This window comes from Stegostoma tigrinum, chromosome 34, assembly GCF_030684315.1.
Source record: "Stegostoma tigrinum isolate sSteTig4 chromosome 34, sSteTig4.hap1, whole genome shotgun sequence".
Lineage (NCBI taxonomy): Eukaryota > Metazoa > Chordata > Chondrichthyes > Orectolobiformes > Stegostomatidae > Stegostoma > Stegostoma tigrinum.
The window spans coordinates 12,835,867-12,848,020 of record NC_081387.1 but is presented as its reverse complement, the minus strand read 5'-3'; the positions used below and the strand labels follow the sequence as shown (position 1 = coordinate 12,848,020).

At 49.1% G+C, this 12,154-nt stretch overlaps 1 protein-coding gene across 5 annotated transcripts in view; it reads right to left on the bottom strand.

Moving 5' to 3' along the window:
* Positions 1-9,909, bottom strand: part of LOC125446303 (discoidin domain-containing receptor 2-like) — a 179,412-nt gene extending 169,503 nt beyond the window's left edge. For 4 of the 5 annotated variants that reach the window (XM_059639755.1, XM_059639759.1, XM_059639761.1 and 1 more), the window contains exon 1: positions 4,565-5,096. The gene's annotated coding sequence lies outside the window, so the exon portion shown is untranslated. Of the gene's footprint in view, positions 1-4,564; positions 5,097-9,783 lie in introns of those variants that run through there. The other variant, XM_059639757.1, reaches the window with a different exon arrangement.
* Between the last annotated feature and the right edge of the window lie 2,245 nt (positions 9,910-12,154).

Below are 12,154 nucleotides of genomic sequence, written 5' to 3'. Positions count from 1 at the left end.
TCTTGGAACATCTTGTCATTGCCTGGATATTCACTGAAACACTGGCACTCCCTGGCACTGGAGCCATCTTTAGATGTCCAATTGTCGCCAAGATAAAAGGTGTTGTCTGTGCGGATTTGTCCCAGATGTGTGATCTAGAGGACGTCATTGCCCCACAGCACCAACAGTGAGCACCACATACTTGCACCTTCTATATTACTTGTGAGTGTCTCTCTCTCTCTGATCCCAAGATGGATAACATCCCACAATAGGGCAGAAAGAGTCAGGTCTCCAGGGCAGTGAGCTGTACCTCACCCCTTGTGAGGGGAGCATCCTTAGGCTACTGCCCCGTGTGCTGATTGACTATTTCCAAGCTGGCATCGCAAGCTGCCCTCGACTTCCTGTTCCCAGGGACCCACTGAGCAAAGGCTCCCTTGGCTTGACTAAAGACTGCTGGTCAACAGCAATAAAGATAAGCCAAGTATCTCTGAGTGAGGGACGGGGAAGTGCAAGAAATGCCAGGCAGGGCAAGGCAATACCATACACGGATAACGTGGGCATCCGTGCAGACTCAGAGTCAGTGGGCACTATGACAACAAGCAAGTTCAGGGTGTGTGTGTGTGTGTGTGTGTGTGTGTGTGTGTGTGTGTGTGTGTGTGTGTGTGTGCGTACGTGCGCGTGCACAGTGTATTTAGTGCAGCATGGACACGAGAGCTACTAGTGCAGCCCCAAAGTGCAGGAACCACCCGCAAGTGAATCGAAACCATGCCACAAAGCTTAAGAGGCTGGCACAGATTAGATACCAATGGATGAGGACATTGGGGGTGCCCCAAAACATTGGCACCCGGTTTCCACCAAGGAAATCATTCGGATCGAGCAGCTAGGTATCTGCTCTGACCTCCTGGCTGGAATTACCCCCCCCGAGGGATGGCTTTGTTGGGTCAGTTTGGTGAACAGGAGACTGAACGAGGCAACAAAAAGAAAAAAGGGATTTAACGAGAGTTAGCCCCCATCAGTTGGCATCCCACTGCTGCCCAGTCAGAATCTCCCCATTCCACTCATGAAAAAGTGTTTAAAAAAAAGGGGCAAAATGATCTCAACATTAAGGTGAGCTCTGCCCACACTTGTCGCTCAGTTCTGTCGCACATAGAACGCAGGGAGCAGTAGGCCATTCAATCTTGTGAGCCTGCTCCCCCATTCATGACTCTCATCCAACTCTGTGGCCTATTCCGGCTTCTCCTCTTCTATTCTTTGATCCCTTTAGCTCCCCAAGTGCTGTATCCAACTCCTTGTTGAAATCTTAATGTTTTGGCCCCAACTGCTTTCTGCAGCCGTGAATTTCACATGCTCCCCACTCTGTGGGTGAAGGCATTTCTCCTGATCTCTTTCCTAAATGGTTTACCCTGAATTCCTTCGACCGGTTGTGGATTCCCCTGGTCATCAGGAACATTCTTCATGCATCTACTCCACCCTGGCCCTTTCACAATTTTTTTTTAAAGTTTCTATGAGGTGCTGCCCCTCCCTCCCAACCTCCCCAAATTCTTCTGGGCCTCAGCAAACGATTCAATGTCTCCTCATAAGCCAGCCCTGTCATCCGAGAAATCAGTCTGCTCAACTTTCGCTCAACTCCTATAGCAAGGATATCCATCCTCAGATAAAGGAGGCGGCCAAAACCACATGCAGTACTCCAGGTGAGGTCTCACTGAGGGCCTGTACAATTGCAGCAAGACATCCCTGCTCCTGTACTGCAATCCTTTCGCCAAGAAACCCAACATACCATTTAGCTTCTTGTCTGCCTGTTGCACCTTCCACACTGAAGGCATTTTGCTGTCACCTGCGAGCCTCCGACCTCATAAGGCTGTGCCCAACACAAATAGCCACTATTCTAATGTCGGAAATTTAAAAGATCCACACACACAGCAACTATGAGACATAGAACAGATCGTCTAGTTTCGCTGTTGCTTGAGGAGCAAACATTTGCTGGGACACCGGGGAGAATCCCCATCAGAATAATGCAAAAGGGTCTTTTAGAGTCATAGGAGATGTACCGCATGGAATCGGACCCTTTGGTCCCTGCCGACCAGATATCCAACATAGTCTAGTCCCATTTGCCAGCATTTGGCACAAAGCCTTCTAAACCCTTCCTATTCATGTACCCATCCAGAAGTCTTTTAAATGTTGTAATTGTACCAGCCTCCACCACTTCCTCTGGCAGCTCATTCCATACACTCACCACCCTCTGCAGGAAAAAGCTGCCCCTTAGATCCCTTTTATATTTTTCCCCTCTCACCTTAAACCTATGCCCTCTGGTTTTGGACTCCCACACCCTGGGGGAAAAATACCTCGGCTATTCACCTTATCCAAGCCCCTTTTATGTAGACTGACAGGGTATGGTTTAATGTCATAGCTGAAAGGTAGCGCCCTCAAACTGATGGATGTTGGCTATTGCCACTCTGACCAAGCTTGACACTTGCCATGACACCGGCCCTGCAGCTCCCCCATCCCAGTTCGACAAGACAACAAAAACGATCCAGTGGTTATAGGAGGAGATAGTGGGAGCTGCAGATGCTGGAGAATCTGAGATAACAAGGTGTAGAGCTGGATGGACACAGCAGGCCCAGCAGCAGCAGGGGAGCAGGAAGGCTGATGTTTCAGGTCTGGACGCATCTTCAGAAATGGTTATAGCAGGTAGGGCAGGGAAGTTGAGTTGAGACCATGATCTTATTGAAACGAGGAAGCTGGCTACAGCACGTTGAATGGCCTACTCCTGCATGTATGTATGTAAGGCAGGAGAAGCACTTGTGACTTGTTGGTCTTCCACTGTAAAGAGTTGACCTCAGCTGAGTATTGCAGACTAGCACAGTCCAGGACTACATGCTGAGGGACTCACTAAAGCTCTGGGGCAGCACAGTGGGGAAAGACCATTATCTGAGGTCCTTCTACCAAAGTACAATGGGGGTCCATCCAGTTATCGGACCGTCCTAGTGCTTCCAATAATATGTAAATACAGTCTCATACAAGTAAGAAATGCCTTTGCTTCGTTTGCTGGTTAGAGTGAAACTCCAATTTCTGTTTGCTTCTCTATATAGTGCTGTACAGAACTGAACTGCTTTAGTGTCTAAAAAGGTATTTTATGAATAACGTTTTTTTTTTAAAAAAAAGAGACTTCTGTCTCCCATAAAGGAGAAAGACTTGGGCTTGGAGAATGGGTAAAACAAAAAGTAGCAGATGGACTACAATACGAGGATGTGTGAAGTTATGCACTAGGTGTAAACTATTTTCTACATGGGGAAAGGCTTTGGAAATCTGAAGGGCAAGGGGATTTGGGAGTCCTGGTTCTGGATTCTCCTCAGATTAATGTGCAGATTCAGTTGGCAGTTAGGAAGGCAAATGCAATGTTGACATTCATTTCCAGAGAGCTAGAATACAAGAGTAAGGACGTACTGCTGAGGCTGTACAAGGCTCTGGTCAGACCGCATCTAGAATATCATGAGCAATTTTGGGCCCTGTACCTAAGGAAGGATGTGCTTGCCTTGGGGACAGTCTAAAGGAGGTTTGCAACAATGATCCTGGGGATGAAGACCTTGTCACAGGAGGAGCAGTTGAGGGCTCTGGATCTGTACTTAGGTGGAGTTCAGAAGGGTGAGGGTGATCCGTTGGAAACTGGCAGAAGACTGACAGGCCTAGATACAGCTGAGAGGATGTTCCCACTGATGTGACAGACTAGGACCCACAGCCATACCTCAGAGGGGTGTACCCAGGGCTCAAGACAAAAGGGCAAGCAGCAAGGCTGACGTTCAGACCTAGCCCTGGGGGAGGCGCTGTGATTGCTTGTGGGAGCACTAACAATGAGGCTCTGACTGTGTGAGAAACATCCAGCAGTCACCACTTCCAAAGTGGGGTGGAAGCTGTTCCTGGCTTGTCCTTTCATTGCCACCGATGAAGTCATCAGCATTTCTCATGGAATCTTGCTGTGCAGGGAATTAAGCTGCTGTATTAGCTGAAAGACAAAGGCAAGGCCCCCCCCTCAAAAGCTGCCCCTCATGGGCTGCAAAGCGCTCCCGAGGTCCATGAAGAGCCTGCTGCAGGGACAGGCAACCCTGTGGGTAGCAGCAGCCAACCGAGGGGCCGAGTGGCCTACTCCTGAGTCGAATTTGGCACCAAGAGGTTGCCCAACTACAGCCTGGCCCAACTGACCTCCTGCTCTCACCCCTCCTGACCCAAGGCCGTGTTGGGAAGATTTGCCAATTCCCAACCCTGTCGGGGGGGGGGGGGGGGGGGGGTGGTGTCGTAGCCCCCTTATGGAGTGTGGGGAGGGGAAATTAACGAGGCCCTTTCCAAAATGCTACCAGGCGGCTCTTTCATAGCAACTCTGAAACAAATATCAATTAAGGACGAGTTAACACTCAAACAAAAGTAAGAATCCCCGCCCTCCAAGAGCACACTGTCAAACATTCAGATTTATAGCCGGCTTTGAGTTGGGGGGCGGGGGGAAGCGGGGCTCGAACCCCGGCACTTAGACAGATTCTTTCCCCCTCCCCCAAACAAAAAGCTTCACATTTGCAGAGACAAGACACTGACCGACCTGGGACTGGGCGGATTGGCTCCGGTGCCGGCCACAAAGGCTTCACCCCACCACTCTCTCTCTCTCTCTCCTTTTCTGTTCAAATCACGGCGATTCCAACTCTCAGCGACAGCTGCCTCCACCTTTAGCGCGTTTCCCCATCTCCGTTGATGCCTGGAACAGGCACGACAGCTGGCACACACGGCCCTTCACTTCCAGGGCGGGTTAACGCCGGGGATAGAGGGAGCCAGGAATCTGTTTTCCAAGCTACAAAGACCAGGGGGATAGCCTTCCAAACGCTTCCAGCAACAGAGAGAAAACTTAAATCACAGGTCTCTGTGCTCCTGGTACTCGGCTGAGCTGCCCATTCCCCTCTTCCGTCTCTTGGGGCAGCGACAACTGGGGACATAAAATAACACTCAGGTGCTGTAAACGAGGAGAAGCAGCTCACTGCCGGCGTCTCTTCGCTTGCATTCGCCCTTTGTCTCTCTCTTTTGAGGCTCAACAAATGTAAACTGCTATGTCAACCCAGTTGCTCCCATGGGCATAGCTAGGAATGGATTAACGCGCTATTTACTACACTCTCCCCTCCCACAAACCCTTCCCTTCTCTCACTCTCCTCCCCAGCCTCATTAAAGGCGCCTCTTGGTTCCATCAATCAGCAGGCGACATTTGAAAACACTGATCTCAATCCACCTAACCCGCATATCGCCCACCACCCGCCCCCTCGCCCATTCCATTCCCTTCCCTTCCCTTCCCTTCACCACTACAGTCAGCCTCTACAACCAGGGGGACACCTAGGAGAACTGACACTGTACCACCTCCCCCTACCTCTCCCGGTGTTAAGAAGGGACTGGAAATAGAACATCCTAAATCCTACCCCCTCCCCCCCCGCCCCATCACTGGTACTTTGGCAACTAAGTGCAAAGCCACCATGAGAGGGAGGGGAGCAAGAGCAGGAGGCCATTCGACTCTTCGCATCCCTGCCGTTACATAGAGTCCCTGCAGCGTGGAAGCAGGCCATTTGGCCCATCAAGTCCTCACCAATCCTCCAAAGAGCATGCCACCCCTACATAACTCACCGCCCCACAATCCCCAAATCCTATCCCTGCAAACTGACATTCACCACAGCTAACCCACCTAGCTCTCAGAGGGAACCCACACAGACCCTGGGAGAATGTGCACGCTCCACGCAGTCACTCAAGGGCAGAATTGTCCTTGGTGCTGTGAGGTACGCCTCTAAATACTGAGCCACCACAGGACCCATCGTCCTGCTCACCCTCTCATCCTCTCTTCAGACGATGCTGATCTGGTTCTTAAAAGCTTCTTTAAGCAAGGTGAGGCCAACATTTGCCCCCATCCCTAACTGCCCCTAAATCTGAATGGCATGCTGGGGCTATTTCAGAGGGCAATTAAAACTGAACCGCTGTAGCTCTGGAGTGACGCTGGCAGATTTCCTTCTCTAAAGGATGTTAGTGAATTAGATGTTTTGCTTTGAAACAGCAATTAACATATATGATTAGGCATTGGATTAGTTTAATGTTGGTTTCAAATTTCACCGTTTGACATGATTAGATTAGATTCCCTACAGCGTGGAAACAGGCCCTTCGGCCCAACAAGTCCACAATGCCCCTTGGAGCATCCCACCCAGGCCCAGACCCATCCCCACTATAACCCACACACCCCTGAACACTCTGGGCAATTTGGCATGGCCAGTCCACCCTAGCCTGCACATCTTTGGACCGTGGGAGGAAACCGGCGCACCCAGAAGAAACCCACGCAGACACAGGGAGAATGTGCAAACTCCGCACAGACAGCTGCCCGAGGCTGGGATCGAACCCGGGTCCCTGGCGCTGTGAGGCTGCAGTGCTAACCACGTGGTGGGAATCGGCTGTATTTGTGTAGTCCATTAGCCTGGAGTTCCATCCCATTGTTATAATCGCTACCCCACTGCATCGTCCAACTTCATTGAGGCCCTCATGTGCTCCCATCCCCATTCGGTGGCTAGCACAGCTGTCTCACAGCACCAGGGGTCCCAGGTTTGATTCCACCCTCGGGTGACTGTCTGTGTGGAGTTTGCACATTCTCCCCGTGTCTGCGTGTGCTCCCTCCACGTGCTCCGGTTTCCTCCCACAGTCCAATGATGTGCACGTTAGGGTGGATCGGTCCATGCTAAATGGTCCTGTAGTGTTCTGGGATGTGTAGATTAAGTGGGTTATATCGGGGTGGGATGCTCTGAGGGTCGGTGTGGATTTGTTGGTATTCTATGATGAACACTCCCATCTACTCTGCCCAGCCTCCCATGTGATTTGGAACGGCTCACTCAGATCTTCACTTAACATTCTCTTCTGTAAGAACAATTAACCAGTCCCTCATTCTCAAACATCATTTCTGCAGCCTCTCCCACGCCTTCACATCCTAAAGGGGTCACCATTCCCCTTTTAGTCCTCTTTCATGAAATCCTCTTTGCCACCTTGTCTCCAGCTTTCCGGGGTTGGTTACTGTTTCTCCAATTCCAGCAGCAGGGTAGTCAGCAATCAGAAGATAGGCAGACGTCCTGGACAAAGTGTTTGAGTGGAGAACAGATGGGCTGAGAAGTGGCAGATGGAGTTTAATTTAGGGTAATATAAGATGTTGCATATTGGAAAGGCAAACCAGGACAGGACTTATACACTTAATGGTAGGTTCCTGGGGAGTGTTGCTGAACAAAGAGACCTTGGACGCTCATGGTTCCCTGAAGGTGGAGTCCCAGGTAGACAGGGTAGTGAAGAAGGCATTTAAAATGCACTTGCCTTTATTAATCAGTGTATTGAGTATAGGAGTTGGGAGGGTCATGTTACGGCTGTACAGGACATTTGTTAGGCCATTATTGGAATATTGTGCTAGAGGAAAGATGTTGTGAAACTTGAAAGGGCACAGAAAAGATTTATAAGAGTGTTGCCAGGGTTGGAGGGTTTGAGCTGTCGGAGGAGGCTGAATAGGCTGGGATTATTTTTGCTGGAGGCTGAGGGGTGACGTTACAGAGGTTTATAAAACCATGAGGGGCATGGATAGGGTGAATAGCCAAGGTCTTTTCCCTGGGTTAAGGAAGTCTGAAACTAGAGGGGATAGGTTTAAGGTGAGAGGGGAAAGATTTAAAAGGGACCTGAGGGGTAACTTTTTCACGCAGAAGGTGGTGCGTGTCTAGAATGAGCTGCCAGAGGAAGTGGTGGAGGCTGGTACAATGGCAACATTTGACTGAATAGGAAGGGTTTGGAGGGACATGGGCCAAATGCTGGCAAATGGGACTAAATTAAGTTAGCATATCTGGTCAGCATGGACGAGTTGGACCGAACGGCCTATTTCTTTGCTGCACGATTCCACGACTCTGTGACAAGAGAACACTTCCACTTCGGCAGCCAGTGGTTGGCGTCCAGAAGGTGTTGCCTTAAAGGGCAGTGGAAGCAGATTGGGTTTGGCAGAAGGACTGTATAAACATTCAACATAACAACAGGGGTAGGCCATTCAATCCATCGATACCACTCTAACCAGTCCCAGCCTATTCTATTAGATGAAGGCTGATCATCTATCATGGCGCCACTTAATGTATTAAAATGCCCCACATTACACTTATACAAATATACACTTTCAAGGCAATTTGAGGTGACCAGATGCGTGGATGAGGGTAGTGCAATGGATATATTTGACAAGGCCTCGCATGGGAGACCTGTCAAGAATGTAAGAGTGCATGGCAATTTATCAAAGTGAATCCAAAATTGGATTAATGCCAGGAAAAGAGAGTTGGATATTTTTGAGATGGGTAAACCTTTGTCCAGTGGCTTTCCACAGGATCTGGTGCTGGGTCCCCTACTGCATGTTATGTACATTAATGATCTAGGTCAGAAATTACACAACACCAGGTTATAGCCCAACAGGTTTACTTGAAAACGCAAGGAGCGAGGCTCCGAAAACTTGTGTTTTCAAATAAACCCATTGGACTATAACCCAATGTCATGTGATTTCTGACCTTGTCTGCCCCAGTCCAACACCAGCATCTCCTCACTATTAATAATCCAGGTACAAATGTTTGATCAGTAAGATTGCAGATAATACAACAATTGTTGGTGTGAAAGAAAGCCTTAGACTGTAGGATATTTGGGTAATCTGGTCAGGCAAACAGCAGCAAATGGAATTTAACACTGAAAGGTGTGGGATAATTCATTTTAGAAAGGATATGGAAACATATGATAAATGGTAGGACCCTAAGATGTACAGAGGAACCTTGGGGCATGTCCATAGATCTGCCCAGCCTGCACATCTTTGGACTGTGGGAGGAAACTCACGCAGACGCAGGGACAACATGCAAATGCAACTCCTGAGGGTGGGGCTGAACCCAGGTCCCCTGGTGCGGTGAGGTGAGGTAGGAGTGCTAACACCGAGCCACCCATAAACTCAATTCACCCCCAGCCAGGGGATGAACCCACAGTCCCTGGTTTAGGGAGGCCAATGACTTATCCATGAGGCCACAGGGGCTGTTTGCAAACATTGACAAAGGTTACACTGCAGTGAGCAGGATTCGAATGGTCGATGAGGGGCGGCAATTACTTTTGTAATTTAGCGCCTTAAAACATTCAGCCGCCAACAGTCTAAGTAGCCATTTTGAGGGATTGAAGCAGTTCAGTGGGCAGCCAGGGAAACTCCCTCTTGGCTTAAAACCAGGTACAGTTAGCGACCAAGTTTGCAAAGAGGAGCCTCAAACTCTTGTGCCCCCCGAGCACTGCTGCTCACTTTCCAGCAGGGGTCAGTGTCAGAGACAGGACGGTCTTGGTGATACTTGTCCCAACGTTGGGCAGAGGGCACTTCGGCCATCCACCCCTGCAACCCACCCACCCCCACCCCTCAACCTCTCACCCCTTACCAATCCCACCCCTACTCCGGCCATTGAAAGAGACTCTTGCCTTCACATAGCCTCACATCGCCGTTGTGCCGCCGGAGACATGGTAGCCAATCTGTGCACAGCCACATCCCGCAGGCACCTGTGAGGTTACAACGCCGTAGCCTTTTCTTTCAACAAACACCAAACTCGCATTGTGCCGGGAGAGCAGGGAGCAATTCCCTGTTCTCTTCCAAAACACGCACCACGGCATTTCAATTATTACCCGCTCAACTGGCACCTGATTCATCACCTTCTCCATTCCCCGGTGACGTACAGCAGTATGTACCCTCCAGCCTTGAATCAACGAGCATTACAATCCTCTTACCTCTCAGGTGGACCGTGCTCCAAGCCAGAAGTAGATCCTATTTCTTCTGGCAAAAGTTCCCAGTTCAATTCTGGCCCCTCATTTGACCTGTCGGCCTGCCCCCAGGCTCATTATTCACTTCAGAGTGAAGGTGAACCTCTGAAGTCTAACCTTGTGCCGACTTTCACATTAACTGGGGTCTGAGATCCTCGTGCCTGCCTCTGCAGCCTATTTATGGAGGAGATGAGCGTTGCTTTTGCGACAGGCTAGGGTCCAATCACCTTAAGGATGTGCATCGGATGTTATCGGCAGCTACCCCGTCTATTTTAAGTTTGCTAATTCTACGTAAGGTGATATCTTCATCTATTTTGACGCACACAATCTTTTTTCTGTTAGCACTGCAACTCCATGTTGCCGGATGTTTATCACAGAATGACATACAGCTACAGGAGGCCATTTGGCCAATCATGTCTCTGACAGCCCATTGAGAGACCTGTGTGCTTATTATCACATCCATGTTCTCCCCCGTAGCCCTGCCCAATTTTGACATTTTCTTAAAAAATATTTACTCAATTCTCTTTTGAAAGTTACCGTCAAATCTGTGAAAAGTGTATCCTGGATCACAATCATCTGCTGCTTAAAATACTTCCGCTCTGTCCATCTCTCAGTCCTTTGAGTATCGAGGTTGGGAAGTCATGTTGAGGTTGTACGGGGCATTGATGAGGCTGCTTCTGGAGTACTGTGTCCAGTTCTGTTCACCCCGTTGTAGGAGATATTATTAAGCTGGAGAGGATTCAGGAAAGATTTACCAGGATGTTGCCAGGAAAGGAGGGTTTGAGCTATAAGGAGACGATGGATAGGCTGGGATGTTTCTCACTAGAGCGCAGAAAGTTGAGGGGTGACCTTATAGGGCTTTACAATACTGTGAGGCGTGTAGATAAGGTGAATGGCAGGTCTCCATACTCGGGGGTTGCCTTTTATCAAGATGACATGACTGTTCTGTAAGAATAGTCTGATGTTTTTAAGCTCTCACAGGGAGATCAAAGTGAGGAAATTGTATTTGACATGTTTAACAAACATTCAGTGAAGATGTGACAAACAGGATGGATAAAGGGAATGCAGTCGATGGAATGTATTTGAATTTCCAAAAGACATTGTGTAAGGCCTCACGTAAAAGATTACCACACAAAGTAAGAAGGTGGAGTGTATCATATATATTTGTGTGGATAGAGGGATTAGCAAACTAGCAGGAAATAGAGATGATGGGAACTGCTGATGCTGGAGAATCCGAGATAACAAAGTGTGGAGCTGGATGAACACAGCAGGCCAAGCAGCATCTGTGCTTTTGTGCTTCTAAGATGCTGCTTGGCCTGCTGTGTTCATCCAGCTTCACACTTTGTTAACAGGAAATAGAGTTTCCCTGATGTGCTATCTTCAACTCGATAAACTAGGCAACACAGTGACACAGTGAACAGTGCTGGGGCTTCACCAGTTAACAATCTATATTAATATTTTAAAACAACAAACTGTATTGTAGCCTATTTCGCTCATAAAAAGTAGGAAAGCAAGTTGTGAGGAGGAGACAGAGGCTGTAAAAGGTTAAGTTAGGTTAAGGATTTGGCAAATGTGTTACAATGTGGGACAATGGGAGGTCGTCCACATTTTTGACAGGGAAATATAAAAAGTAGGATATTGTTTAAATGGAGGCAAAATGTGACAGGCTGCATCACTGAGAGGACTAGGTGTCCTCGGCACATGAAGGTTTAATAATTGCAGGGTGCCTCATTGCCGGAACATTCCAACATGCACCAAGATTTCGCTTGGCAGGTGGTGAGAAGGGCTGCACCCATCAAATCCATCATACACGCCTGGTCTCTGTGCGCCAATGCACACTGCTCTCAAAGCAGCTGCGGTGAGGGTAGACTCTGTGACATATCTCCTGCTGGAATGTGCCTTTGCAAAGAAAGTCTGGAGAGAGATGCAGGGGTTTTTGTTGAGACTCACTCTGTGACGCAGGACTCTGAGCTCTACAGCCCGTTCCCCCAGGACGCACACTGAGATAAACATTGACTGAACCTGGAGGACCATCACCTCGGTGAAAGACGCTCTCTGGTCTGCCCGAAGCTTGTTGGCCTTCCAGGACCAGGAGTTGACCCTGACCGAGTGTTGCAGACTGGCACATTCCAAGGCCCAGGACTACATGCTGAGGGATGCACTAAAGCTCGGGGCAGCTACTGCCAAGGGGCAGTGGGGAAAGACCACCGTCTGAGGCTTTCCTGCTGAAGGTTAATGGGTGGTCAGCTCAGTTATCGGACCCTCCTGAAGCCTCATAATGTAAGTAAACAGTATCCAGCATGAGTAAAAAATGGAACTTTTTGGAACTTTAGGGAAT